This window comes from Carettochelys insculpta, chromosome 7, assembly GCF_033958435.1.
Source record: "Carettochelys insculpta isolate YL-2023 chromosome 7, ASM3395843v1, whole genome shotgun sequence".
Classification (NCBI taxonomy): domain Eukaryota; kingdom Metazoa; phylum Chordata; order Testudines; family Carettochelyidae; genus Carettochelys; species Carettochelys insculpta.
In genome coordinates, this window is record NC_134143.1 from 686,842 (window position 1) to 697,826 (window position 10,985).

Below are 10,985 nucleotides of genomic sequence, written 5' to 3' on the forward strand. Positions count from 1 at the left end.
CTCAGCCCACTGAGCTTTCACCAGGGTCTCTGACCAGGAAGCAAAGCCACTCTTGCAGCTGTGATGGCCGAGTGGTTAAGGCATTGGAGTAGAAATCCAATAGGGTTTCCCTGCCCAGGTTCAAGTCCTGCTCACAGCTAGGGCTGTGTTTTAGCCACATCCTGTAAGCAGGACACTACAGCAGCACACACCCTGAGACACTGCCCAGGGGCTGTCTGTGACCAGTGTGTGGAAGAGGCCAGGGGAGTCTGTGCCTGGGGGAAATGCTGACCCTGGGGTGTGGTCACTGCTCTGGCTGCTGCTGGGCCCAGCCTGTCTCCTATGTCAGCCCAACAGTGCTGCACTCACCTGTGTAATGCCCTGGGAAGGAGTGGGCAGCCCTGGTTCAGCTGCAGCCAGTGATAGGGCAGCTGCCTCTAAGGGAAGGGCCTGTTCCCAAGGCTGGCTCAGGGGCTCTGGTCTCTCCCAGCTCCTGAGCTGTGCAGTACACAGCTGGGAAAGGGACGGACACTTGACCAGGGGGAATTAAAGTCACAATCTCCTCTCTGCCCCAACAGCAATAGACTGATCTGCAGAACCAGACACAGGCCAGCCTCCCTTCCTATGGTTCTCCCACAGGTTGGGGGGACCAGCTCAGTGCAAGGCCAAAAAGGGGGCACAGCATAAAAACTGTCATCACCCCTGTTCTCGGGGCAGCCGCCACAGCTGGGAGACCCCGGCTCGTCTGCTCTCTGGGACAGAGTCAGTGATGCTCCTTTGCATACCCACAATGCATTGCGTGGTGTGTCCAGAGTCCCTCATCCACCAGCTGCCTTTGCTCCTGGAGCCTCTGGTTCTGGTGGTGAAATTCGGCTGGAAGCACCTCTGGGCAATGGGCTGCACAAAGGGGAGGCTTTGTGGATTGTCTGTGTCATCACTGTGATGTGAGAAGAACTTGCTTTCCCACCCCCCCAGCTCCTTCAGCCAGTTTGGTTCATAATCCATTCTTTGCTTGTCTTTTTTTTTTGTTTCTTTCTTAAAATGTCTGTGCAGAGAGACTTGTCAGAGTTTTTATCCAGTTTGTGGTTGATTTGTATTAACAGTTTTAGTTTTATGTATATGTTTTTTAATGTTTCTTGCTGTGTAATACTTTTTTTTTCTAAATGTACTTGTTGTGCTGTGTGGATGGTTCTGTGATTTTATTGAACTTTTTGTCTGCTGTATAATTTTTGCCCTTTTAAGCTGTGGGTCACTGTATTCTGGAGGAGCAGGGTGGATAGGTAGTAGGCTGAGGGCTCTGTAGTTGTGTTTACACGTGCACATTACTTTAAAGTAGCGGCACTAACTCCGAAATAGCGCCTGTCACGGCTACACCTGTTGGGTGCTATTTTGATATTAACGTCGACGTTAGGCGGCGAGACGACGAAGCCACTAACCCCATGAGGGGATGGGAATAGCGCCCTACTTGGACGTTGAACGTTGAAGTAGGGACCGTGTAGTCGTTGCACGTCCTGCAACTTTGAAATAGTGGGGTCCACCATGGCGGCCATCAGCTGGGGGGTTGAGAGACGCTCTCTCTCCAGCCCCTGAGGGGCTCTATGGTCACTGTGTGCAGCAGCCCTTAGCCCAGGGCTTCTGGCTGCTGCTGCTGCAGATGGGGATCCATGCTGCATGCACAGGGTCTGCAACCAGTGGTTGGCTCTGTGTATCTTGTGCTGTTTCGTGCAACTGTGTCTGGGAGGGGCCCTTTAAGGGAGAGGCTTGCTGTTGAGTCCACCCTGTGACCCTGTCTGCAGCTGTGCCTGGCACCCTGATTTCGATGTGGGCTCCCTTGGCGTGTAGATGTTCCCTCGCTGCGCCTATTTCGATGTGGTGCTGCGCAACGTCGATGTTGAACATCGACATTTCCAGCCCTGGAGGACGTGTAGACGTTATTCCTCGAAATAGCCTATTTCGATGTCGCCACATCGAAATAGGCTACTTCAATGTAGGCTTCACGTGTAGACGTAGCCTATCTGTGTCAAAGGAGACACATTGTAAAAGAAGCCAGAGGGTTCTCTCTTTCCAGGAGAATGAGGCACTTTCTAGCACAGAGAACAGCTGTTATGTAAAAGCGCAGCAAAAGACAGAACCATCTGCTTCCCACCTGAGGCAACTCCCCCAGCCTTTTCCAATGTGGTCTTCTTGAACATTGTACATTCCTCTAATGCTGCCCTGATGGCACTTGTGTCAAGGGCCAAAAGGAAAAGCCCCTTTTACCAGCACGAGTTGGATGAGCATCAGGCTCTTTATCTGGCAGTGCTGGGCTCAAGCCCTTCTCTGGGCAGCTGGCTGTTAATTTGCCTTGTGCCCCAGGAGCCCAAAGAGTCCTGCCTGCAGCTGGAGCAGTGGCCCAGGTCCCAGACTGTGGGGTGATGCCCTAGAAAGGAAAACTCACCAGAAAGTTTCCCCAACTGGCCATGATCGTACAGTGGTTAGTACTCTGCACTGTGGCTGCAGAAACCTTGGTTCAAATCCAAGTCATGGCAGTGATAGCCCAGCACAGGGCTGGTACTGCTTTTATTTTCCCCTAAAGGGCAGTGAAGCACTGCAATGCGTTACCTGAAGAAATGGTGAAATCTCCATCCCTGGAGGTTTTAAGCGCTGGCTTGACAAAGCCCTGGCTGGGATGATTTAGTTGGGGTTGCTCCTGCTTTGGGGAGGAGGCTGAACTCAATGATCTCCTGAGGTCCCTTCCAGCCCCAGGATTCTGTGGTTCTAAGCCCATAGCCACAGGAATGGGCCTGGAAAACACAGTGTCTGTCTGGTGGAAGCTTTGTGGGGCCAGGTGCTGAGAAAGCCCCGGGCAGAACGAGGGAGTCCTGGGAGACACAGGATCTGCAGAGAAGCAATGAGGACACAGTCCATGCTGCCAGCTGAGGGTGAGAGGTGTCCAGAGGGCAATGCCAGCCAGCCCCAAAGGGTGAGGGGCAGGTGGGGAGGTCTGGAGCCATTGTTCAGGGCTCTGCTTCCTGCAGTCTGAGTTCAATGTCAGAGGCACCTCCTGGGGCTGCCTTACTGAGGCACAGCCCTAAAGCTCTCTGAGCTGCTTCCCTCTCCTGTTCTGCACGAGAGTGAGTGGGGTGACTGGCGCCTGGTGGAGCCAGGTCTTTGGCCCAGCCAGATGGAAGGGTTCAGGCAATCGGTTGGTGCGCTGGAACTTGGCAGTGTGCCCAGAGCTCCCTGGAGTCCTGATGCTGGTGTGATCTTGTGAGCCTGGGGCAGCGCTCCCTGGAAATGCCGTGTCTCTCCTGCTGAAGGCTCTGGTGCAGTGAGAAGTGATTTAAACTCCCCACTCGCATGTACACAGCGCTCTTCTGACCCCAATAGGCCCCTTGCCGCTCACCCCTGCAGTGTGGGAAACAAAAGTTTGTGATCAAGAGAATGCACATGAAGAGGACGGCAGGTGTTACAAGGCAGGTCACAGACATACAAAGCCTTCAGAAGCCTTCATCCACGCCGTGCTGGGGAGTTTGCAGGCCTGATATTCCCTCTGCAGCACACCCCCAGCTGGGGCAGGTCATTCAGTGCTTTTCTCAGAGCTCTGCTTGTCGAAAGGTGACCCCAGAGGGGAGGAGCAGGAACCTGGGATAGATGCAGCCTCCCTCTGACCTTCCTGGTGCCATGTGGCTTGTGTTTCCTCTGTCCCAGCCACAAGCTGCCCAACATGTAACCTGGAAGCCTCAGGGTTATGTGCATGGGCACTGCCAAACCCACCTGCTGAGCCTTCAGCTGGGCCCAGCAGCAGCCAGAGCAGTGACCCAACCACAGTCTCCCCAGCCCTCTTACACACACTGGTCACAGACAGCCCCTGGGCAGTGTCTGAGGGTGTGTGCTGCTGTATTGTCCTGGTTCCAGGATGTGGCTAAAACACAGCCCTCGCTGTGAGCAGGATTTGAACCTGCACAGGGAAACCCTATTGGATTTTGAGTCCAACGCCTTAACCACTCGGCCATCGCAGCTCCAAGGTTGCTTTTTCCTGAAGGCCAGAGACCCTGGTGAATGCTCGGTGGGGGAGAAGGAGGCTCACTGGCCCTGGGGCAACTTGTCACTTGATAGCTGTGTTTTGAGCACACTGCTGTACGCCGGTGAAACATGGACTTTGCACTCAAAACAGGAGCAGCGGCTCAACACATTCCACATGCGCTGCCTTAGGCGCATACTCGGTATCTCATGGCAGGACAAGGTCCCCAGTAGCGCAGTGCTTGAGAGGGCGCCGCCTCCATGGTCACCCTTCTCAAACAGAGGCGTATGCGCTGGCTGGGCCATGTCTCACGCATGGCGGATGGCCGAATACCGAAGCACCTCCTCTTCGGCCAACTGGCGTCTGGAAAGAGGCCGAAAGGGCGACCTCAATTGCGCTACAAGGACACGTGCAAGTGTGACCTCAGTGCTCTCTCTATCAGTGCGAACACCTGGCATTCGCTCGCCTCAGACAGGCATGTCTGGAAACAGGGAGTGAAGGAAGCGCTTGTTATGTATGAAACTACCTTGGTGAAGGAAGCGGAAGGCAGGAGAGCCCTCAGAGAGGTCCGTGCCCGTGACACCAGAGCGACGTCTGCCTCCTGCTGCTCACTGTGCGGAAAGGACTGCCACTCCCGCCTTGGACTGCACAGCCACAGGAGACACTGCGCGAATCAGTCCAGCTGGGGCGCAAACCCAGGATCCCTTGGGATCGAAGGATGCCTACAACTAATGAAAAAAGAACTGGGGTGGGGTGGAAACCACATGCTCAGTAATTCATATTTCTGCATGTTGCCCATTTAGCCCCCCTCCCCCCAAAAGAGGTGCTGGTGGTGTAGTGGTTAGCATGGCTGCTTCCCATGCAGTTGGCCTGGGTTCAATTCCCAGCTAGCACAGCTTTGCTTCTTACTTCCTCTTCCCCCAGCAAGTGCTCTGTTGGAACTGGACAACAGGGATGTTTCCCTCCCATGCGACTCAGCAGGCGCAGTTACAGTCCCCTCGAACTGGCACACCAGTGTGAACCTGATAAACTCTTGCTCGAGCTGGAGCTGCTGAGCTGTCAGCCGGCACTTTAATGCAGTGGGCCATTTTGTTAATGACCATTTGCATGGCCATTTCGAAGTGTTTGGCTTGTGCAGACGTAGCCTTAGAAAGACGAAGTTTTCACAGCTCAGAAGAGAAAAATTGTTCTCTGTTGTTGAAATATATCGTAAAGCTTCCCACAGAGCTGTCACTAAGAGCAGTGGGGGTTCATCTGGGTAAAGGTGTGAGTGTAGGAGGCTCTGAGCGTGTGTGGTCGTAGAATCACAGAATCGTAGAACAAAAGAGCTGGAAGAGACCTAAAAAAATCATCGAGTCCAGCCCCCTGCTTGGAGCAGGACCAAACCCACCAGATCAGCCCTGCCAGGGCTTTGTCAAGGCGAGACTTAAACACCTGCAGGGATGGAGACTCCACGACTTCCCTGGGGAGACCATTCCAATGCTTCACCACCCTCCGAGTGGAAAAAGTTTTTCCTAATGTTCAACCTGGACCTTCCCAACCGCAACTTGAGTCCATTGTTCTGTGTTCTGCCATCCGTGACCACTGTGAACAGCCTCTCTCCAGCCTCCCATCAGTAAGTTGAAGGCTCTTATCAAGTCCCCCCTCAGTCTTTTCTTCTGCAGACTAAACAGTCCCAATTCCCTCAACCTTTCTTCAAAAGTCATTTGCTCCAGCCCCCGAATTATTTTGGTCGCCCTCCGCTGGACCCCCTCCAGTGTATCCACATCCTTCCTCTAAAAGGGGGCCCAGAACTGGACACAGTCCTCCAGATGCGGCCTCACCAAAGCCGAATAAAGAGGAATAATCAGTTCTCTGGATCTACTGGCAACGCTCCTCTTGACGCAACCTAATATGCCATTAGCTTTCTTGGCTACAAGGGCACACTGTTGACTCTCGTCCAGCATCTCGTCCACTCCAACTCCCAGATCCTTTTCGGCTGTTATTCCCCACTGTCCCTCAAGTGTTAAAGTTTCATGAAAGGGAAAAAAAAAACAATGAGGAAGAAAGCAGAGCAGGTGAGGGTTGGACATCCCTGGACCCAGCCTCCCAGAGCTACCAGCCCTCACTGCACAGCGCTCCTTACTCAGGTAGGAGCGGCAGGATGGCCTGATCGGTACCACACTGTACCGAAAACCTACTGATCGCTATACTTATCTACACCCTTCTAGTTTCCATCCTGCACACGTGGCTAGATCCATTGTTTACACTCAAGCTCTTAGGTACAATCGCATTTGCTCTGGTCCAACTGACAGAGACCAAAAACTACAAGAACTTTACCAAATGTTCATAAACCTGAATTACCTACCAGGAGAAGTAAAAAAACAAGTCGACAGGGCCAGACAAAAGCTACATGCCCTAGAAAGGAAAGCTCACTAAAATGCTTCCCCAGCTGGCCATGATCGTACAGTGGTTAGTACTCTGCGCTGTGGTTGCAGAAACCTTGGTTCGAATCCAGGTCATGGCAGTAATAGCCCAGCACAGGGCTGGTACTGCTTTTATTTTCCTCAAAAGGGCGGTGAAGCACTGCAATGTGTCACCTGAAGAGGTGGTGAAATCTCCATCCCTGGAGGTTTTTAAGCGCTGGCTTGACAAAGCCCTGGCTGGGATGATTTAGTTGGGGTTGCTCCTGCTTTGGGGAGGAGGCTGAACTCAATGATCTCCTGAGGTCCCTTCCAGCCCCAGGATTCTGTGGTTCTAAGCCCATAGCCACAGGAATGGGCCTGGAAAACACAGTGTCTGTCTGGTGGAAGCTTTGTGGGGCCAGGTGCTGAGAAAGCCCCGGGCAGAACGAGGGAGTCCTGGGAGACACAGGATCTGCAGAGAAGCAATGAGGACACAGTCCATGCTGCCAGCTGAGGGTCCAGAGGGCAATGCCAGCCAGCCCCAAAGGGTGAGGGGCAGGTGGGGAGGTCTGGAGCCATTGTTCAGGGCTCTGCTTCCTGCAGTCTGAGTTCAATGTCAGAGGCACCTCCTGGGGCTGCCTTACTGAGGCACAGCCCTAAAGCTCTCTGAGCTGCTTCCCTCTCCTGTCCTGCACGAGAGTGAGTGGGGTGACTGGCGCCTGGTGGAGCCAGGTCTTTGGCCCAGCCAGATGGAAGGGTTCAGGCAATCGGTTGGTGCGCTGGAACTTGGCTGTGTGCCCAGAGATCCCTGGAGTCCTGATGCTGGTGTGATCTTGTGAGCCTGGGGCAGCCCTCCCTGGAAATGCCGTGTCTCTCCTGCTGAAGGCTCTGGTGCAGAGAGAAGTGATTTAAACTCCCCACTCGCATGTCCACAGCGCTCTTCTGACCCCAATAGGCCCCTTGCCGCCCACCCCTGCAGTGTGGGAAACAAAAGTTTGTGATCAAGAGAATGCACATGAAGAGGACGGGAGGTGTTACAAGGCAGGTCACAGGCATACAAAGCCTTCAGAAGCCTTCTTCCACGCCGTGCTGGGGAGTTTGCAGGCCTGATATTCCCTCTGCAGCACACCCCCAGCTGGGGCAGGTCGTTCAGTGCTTTTCTCAGAGCTCTGCTTGTAGCAAAGGTTTCCCCAGAGGGGAGGAGCAGGAACCTGGGAAAGATGCTGCTCCCTCTGACGTTCCTGGTGCCACGTGGCTTGTGTTTCCTCTGTCCCAGCCACAAGCTGCCCAGCATGTAGCCTGGAAGCCTCAGGGTTATGTGCATGGGCACTGCCAAACAGACCTGCTGAGCCTTCAGCTGTACCCCTTGTTTTCCCAATGGGCTAACAAGATAGCAGGTGGTACAGGATGGACCATCAAGCAGGGTAGCCAGTGTATTGCCCAGTCTCCTGTGAGTGTGACCCAGAAACCTGGCAGAAGTTCTGTAGCAGAGACGGACAGACAGACCCCGCACCTAAACTACAAAGGCTGTGCACACATATAATGAGGTTCTGCTATTTGACACATAAACCATTCCCCCAACTACCTCTCATGCCATATTTACCACAACTGCTTCAGATCTGCCCATTACACAAGCAGGTGGAGGCTTTGTGGTCCCAGGTGCTCAGAGCCAGCCAGATCCAAAGCCATGAACCACATCCCTGTCTCAGCCACAAAGGGACTGTGGTTCCTGCTGCCCCAAGAATCACCGCGAGCCCCCCGAGCCCACCACTGCCCAACCCACCCAGGACCTGCCCCTTGCACCAAGCCTTGTGTGCTCACCACTGTTCTTTCTCAGGATCTCCCCGCACAGCATTTAGGGCAGCCAGGGGCCATATTCTGCCTGTACTGTTGTGCCAGTTGGGAAGTGCCCAGCTCCTTACCAGGCAGCAGGAGAGAAACGAGCATTGAACAGCCTTTCTCTGGGCATCACTGAGCAGGGGGCCCACAGGCTGCAGGGTGAGTCAGTGTCACAGAACCAACAGTGTTCGGCTAACTGAGAGACACAGAGGCTTCTCTGGGGTAGAATTACGAGGTGTTTATTTTGAACATAAGGTACCTCTCCAGAGAGAGGGACCCCGTATAACAAAGTAATGGATCATTTATAGTCTTAACTTGCATACAGTTGATTGGTCAAACACAGTTACTGGGATACATTTGTGATTGGATACAGACTATAGTAACGGATGAACAAACAGGTATGTTCCAACTCTCAAGCGGTAATTCTTCAACATCTTAGCTTTGACGAACCAGTACTCCCAGTTCAGTTAGATCCACTTCTTTCCAGCTCCTTACAGTCCGTTCTGCACATTCCTGTGTGAGGTCATACCATTGTCTGCAGATCTGCCAGCAAGTGAGCAGAGCTAATCACATGGGCTCTTAGCCTTACAGAAGCCATGTTAGTTACGCTAACTTTACACAGTTCGCCACACTATGAAGAAAGGTTGAGGGAACTGGGACTGTTTAGTCTGCAGAGGAGAAGACTGAGGGGGGAATTGATAAGAGCCTTCAACTTACTGAAGGGAGGCTGCAAAGAGGCTGGAGAGAGGCTGTTCACAGTGGTCACGGATGGCAGAACACGGAACAATGGACTCAAATTGCGGTTGGGAAGGTCCAGGTTGAACATTAGGAAAGACTTTTGCACTCGGAGGGTGGTGAAGCATTGGAACGGTCTCCCCAGGGAAGTCGTGGAGTCTCCATCCCTGGAGATGTTTAAGTCTCAACTTGACAAAACCCTGGCGGGGCTGATCTGATGGGTCTGGTCCTGCCTCAGGCAGGGGGCTGGACTTGATGGCTTGTTTAGGTCTCTTCCATCCCTTTTGTTCTATGATTCTAGTGCAGCCACCCCCGCCTTTGCCCTATGGACTGAACAGCTCTGATAGCAGACAAACCCCCAGAGGAACATCACTCCTTTGCTTTCACTTACCCCAGCTCTGCCCCCTCCACCTCAGCTGCTGCTCTACCCCTGGCGTCTCTTCCAGGAGCACACACCCAGCTGGCTGCGGTTCTCTCCAAGAGGCCAAGGGAGGAGGGTCGATCTCAGATCTCAGGAGCCGACAGGAGCTCGACTCCATGGAATGGGGCCCTCAGCTTTGCCTTTCCACCAGCCTTTCTCCTCACTTGTCAGCTCTGTGCAGAGCAGGGGGACCGGGGAGCCCCTGTGTCAGTTCCAGCCCATCTCTGACAACTCTGGGCCCTCTGTGCAGGTGACTGGCTCAGAAAAACCCAGGTAGGAGTTAGAGACACTCACTGTTCGTACATCCACGACAGGACATTGGTGCTGTGGTCTTGGGGTGTGTTCAGAGAGATTCTCTGAGTTCTACACCCCAGTGGGAGGAGATGGGCCGTTGGAGTCACCCAGCTCTGCCTCTTCTAACACTCTGGTGTGTGCGGAAATGCCACGTTTTCTTCTGCCGAAGAGGGAGAAGGCGGGAAAAGGCCTCTGAGAGAAATCCTGAGCACGGACTTTTCTAATGTGACTGGAGAGGTTGAACTGAGGCTGTTTCTTGTGGTCAAAAAGTGGGTGTGTCAGGAGAGGGGTTTGAAGCTGTGTCTCCCCACAGAGACCTGAACACCCAATTGAGGGCAAGGGAGAGACTTTGGTCAGGCACTTGTGAACACTTTGCCACATGCAATTGACTTACACACACTTAACTCCTTTGACTGTGTGACAGAAAAGAGAAAAGCTTTCTCTGGTGAGCTCTGTTGGAAGACAATGTGCTCTTTAAATAAAGGGTCATGGGTTCAACCCCCTGGCTGGGCAGTTTCCTTCTTGCCTTCATATTCTCATTCTACACAGCAATCTTCTCACCTGTCACTGACTTGTTGGCCCACCTCCTGCCTCTGCCTTGGTGTGAGGCACAGCCCTGCAGCTCTCTGAGCGGCTTCCCTCTCCTGTCCTGTGTGAGAGTGAGAGTGGGGTGACTCGCCGGCTGGAGGCCACCATTCTGGGCTCTGCTCCCTGCACTCCAAGTTCAAAGGGAACTGCTGGTGCTGCCTTGGCAAGTTCTCCGTGCTGCTTCCCTCTCTCATCCCATGTAAGAGTGAGATGGGGGTGACTCCCGCCGGCTGCAGCCAGGTCTTTGGCTTAACTGGCTGCAGGGGTTGGGGAATCGGTTGGTGGTCTGGAACTTGGCAGGGTGCCCAGAGATCCCTGTGCTTCTGAAGCTGGTGTGATCTGGTGAGCCTGGGGCAGCCCTCCCTGGCAATGCTGAATGGCTCCCCTGCTGCAGGCACTGGCTACCTCTCAGGGCGTGATTGGATTCCAGTTCGCTGGCTCCCGATCAGCAACTCGGTCTGGGACAGTGGAAGTGCTAAGAAACCCCTGCTCATGAACACTCACGCACCATTAGAGTGAAACCAAACCAAAGCGCCAGGCTGGTGGAGGGGCACAGAGATCGCCTCCCCTCAGGGTGAAGGACGCTGAGTTGGGCCCCCAGTGCCAGTCCCAGCCACAAAGCTCCGCACTCCCTGCAGGGGAGTGACTGTCAGTGCAGAGGGGCTGTGGGGCATCTGGGCCCATAAGGGGAATCTGGGCCCAGGCTGCCAGTGGGATCTCATGGAAAAGCCCAGAGCCCCGG

The 10,985-nt window shown here is 53.9% G+C and overlaps 5 non-coding genes across 5 annotated transcripts; 4 read left to right on the forward strand and 1 right to left on the reverse strand.

The window, feature by feature from the left end:
• Positions 1-57: 57 nt before the first annotated feature.
• Positions 58-139, forward strand: TRNAS-AGA (transfer RNA serine (anticodon AGA)). Its single transcript has one exon. It is a non-coding gene; the product is annotated as a tRNA-Ser (tRNA).
• A 2,296-nt stretch (positions 140-2,435) lies between these two features.
• Positions 2,436-2,507, forward strand: TRNAH-GUG (transfer RNA histidin (anticodon GUG)). Its single transcript has one exon. It is a non-coding gene; the product is annotated as a tRNA-His (tRNA).
• A 1,391-nt stretch (positions 2,508-3,898) lies between these two features.
• On the reverse strand, positions 3,899-3,980 carry TRNAL-CAA (transfer RNA leucine (anticodon CAA)). The gene has a single exon. It is a non-coding gene; the product is annotated as a tRNA-Leu (tRNA).
• Positions 3,981-4,805: 825 nt separating this feature from the next.
• On the forward strand, positions 4,806-4,877 carry TRNAG-CCC (transfer RNA glycine (anticodon CCC)). The gene has a single exon. It is a non-coding gene; the product is annotated as a tRNA-Gly (tRNA).
• A 1,539-nt stretch (positions 4,878-6,416) lies between these two features.
• Positions 6,417-6,488, forward strand: TRNAH-GUG (transfer RNA histidin (anticodon GUG)). The gene has a single exon. It is a non-coding gene; the product is annotated as a tRNA-His (tRNA).
• The last annotated feature ends 4,497 nt before the right edge of the window (positions 6,489-10,985 follow it).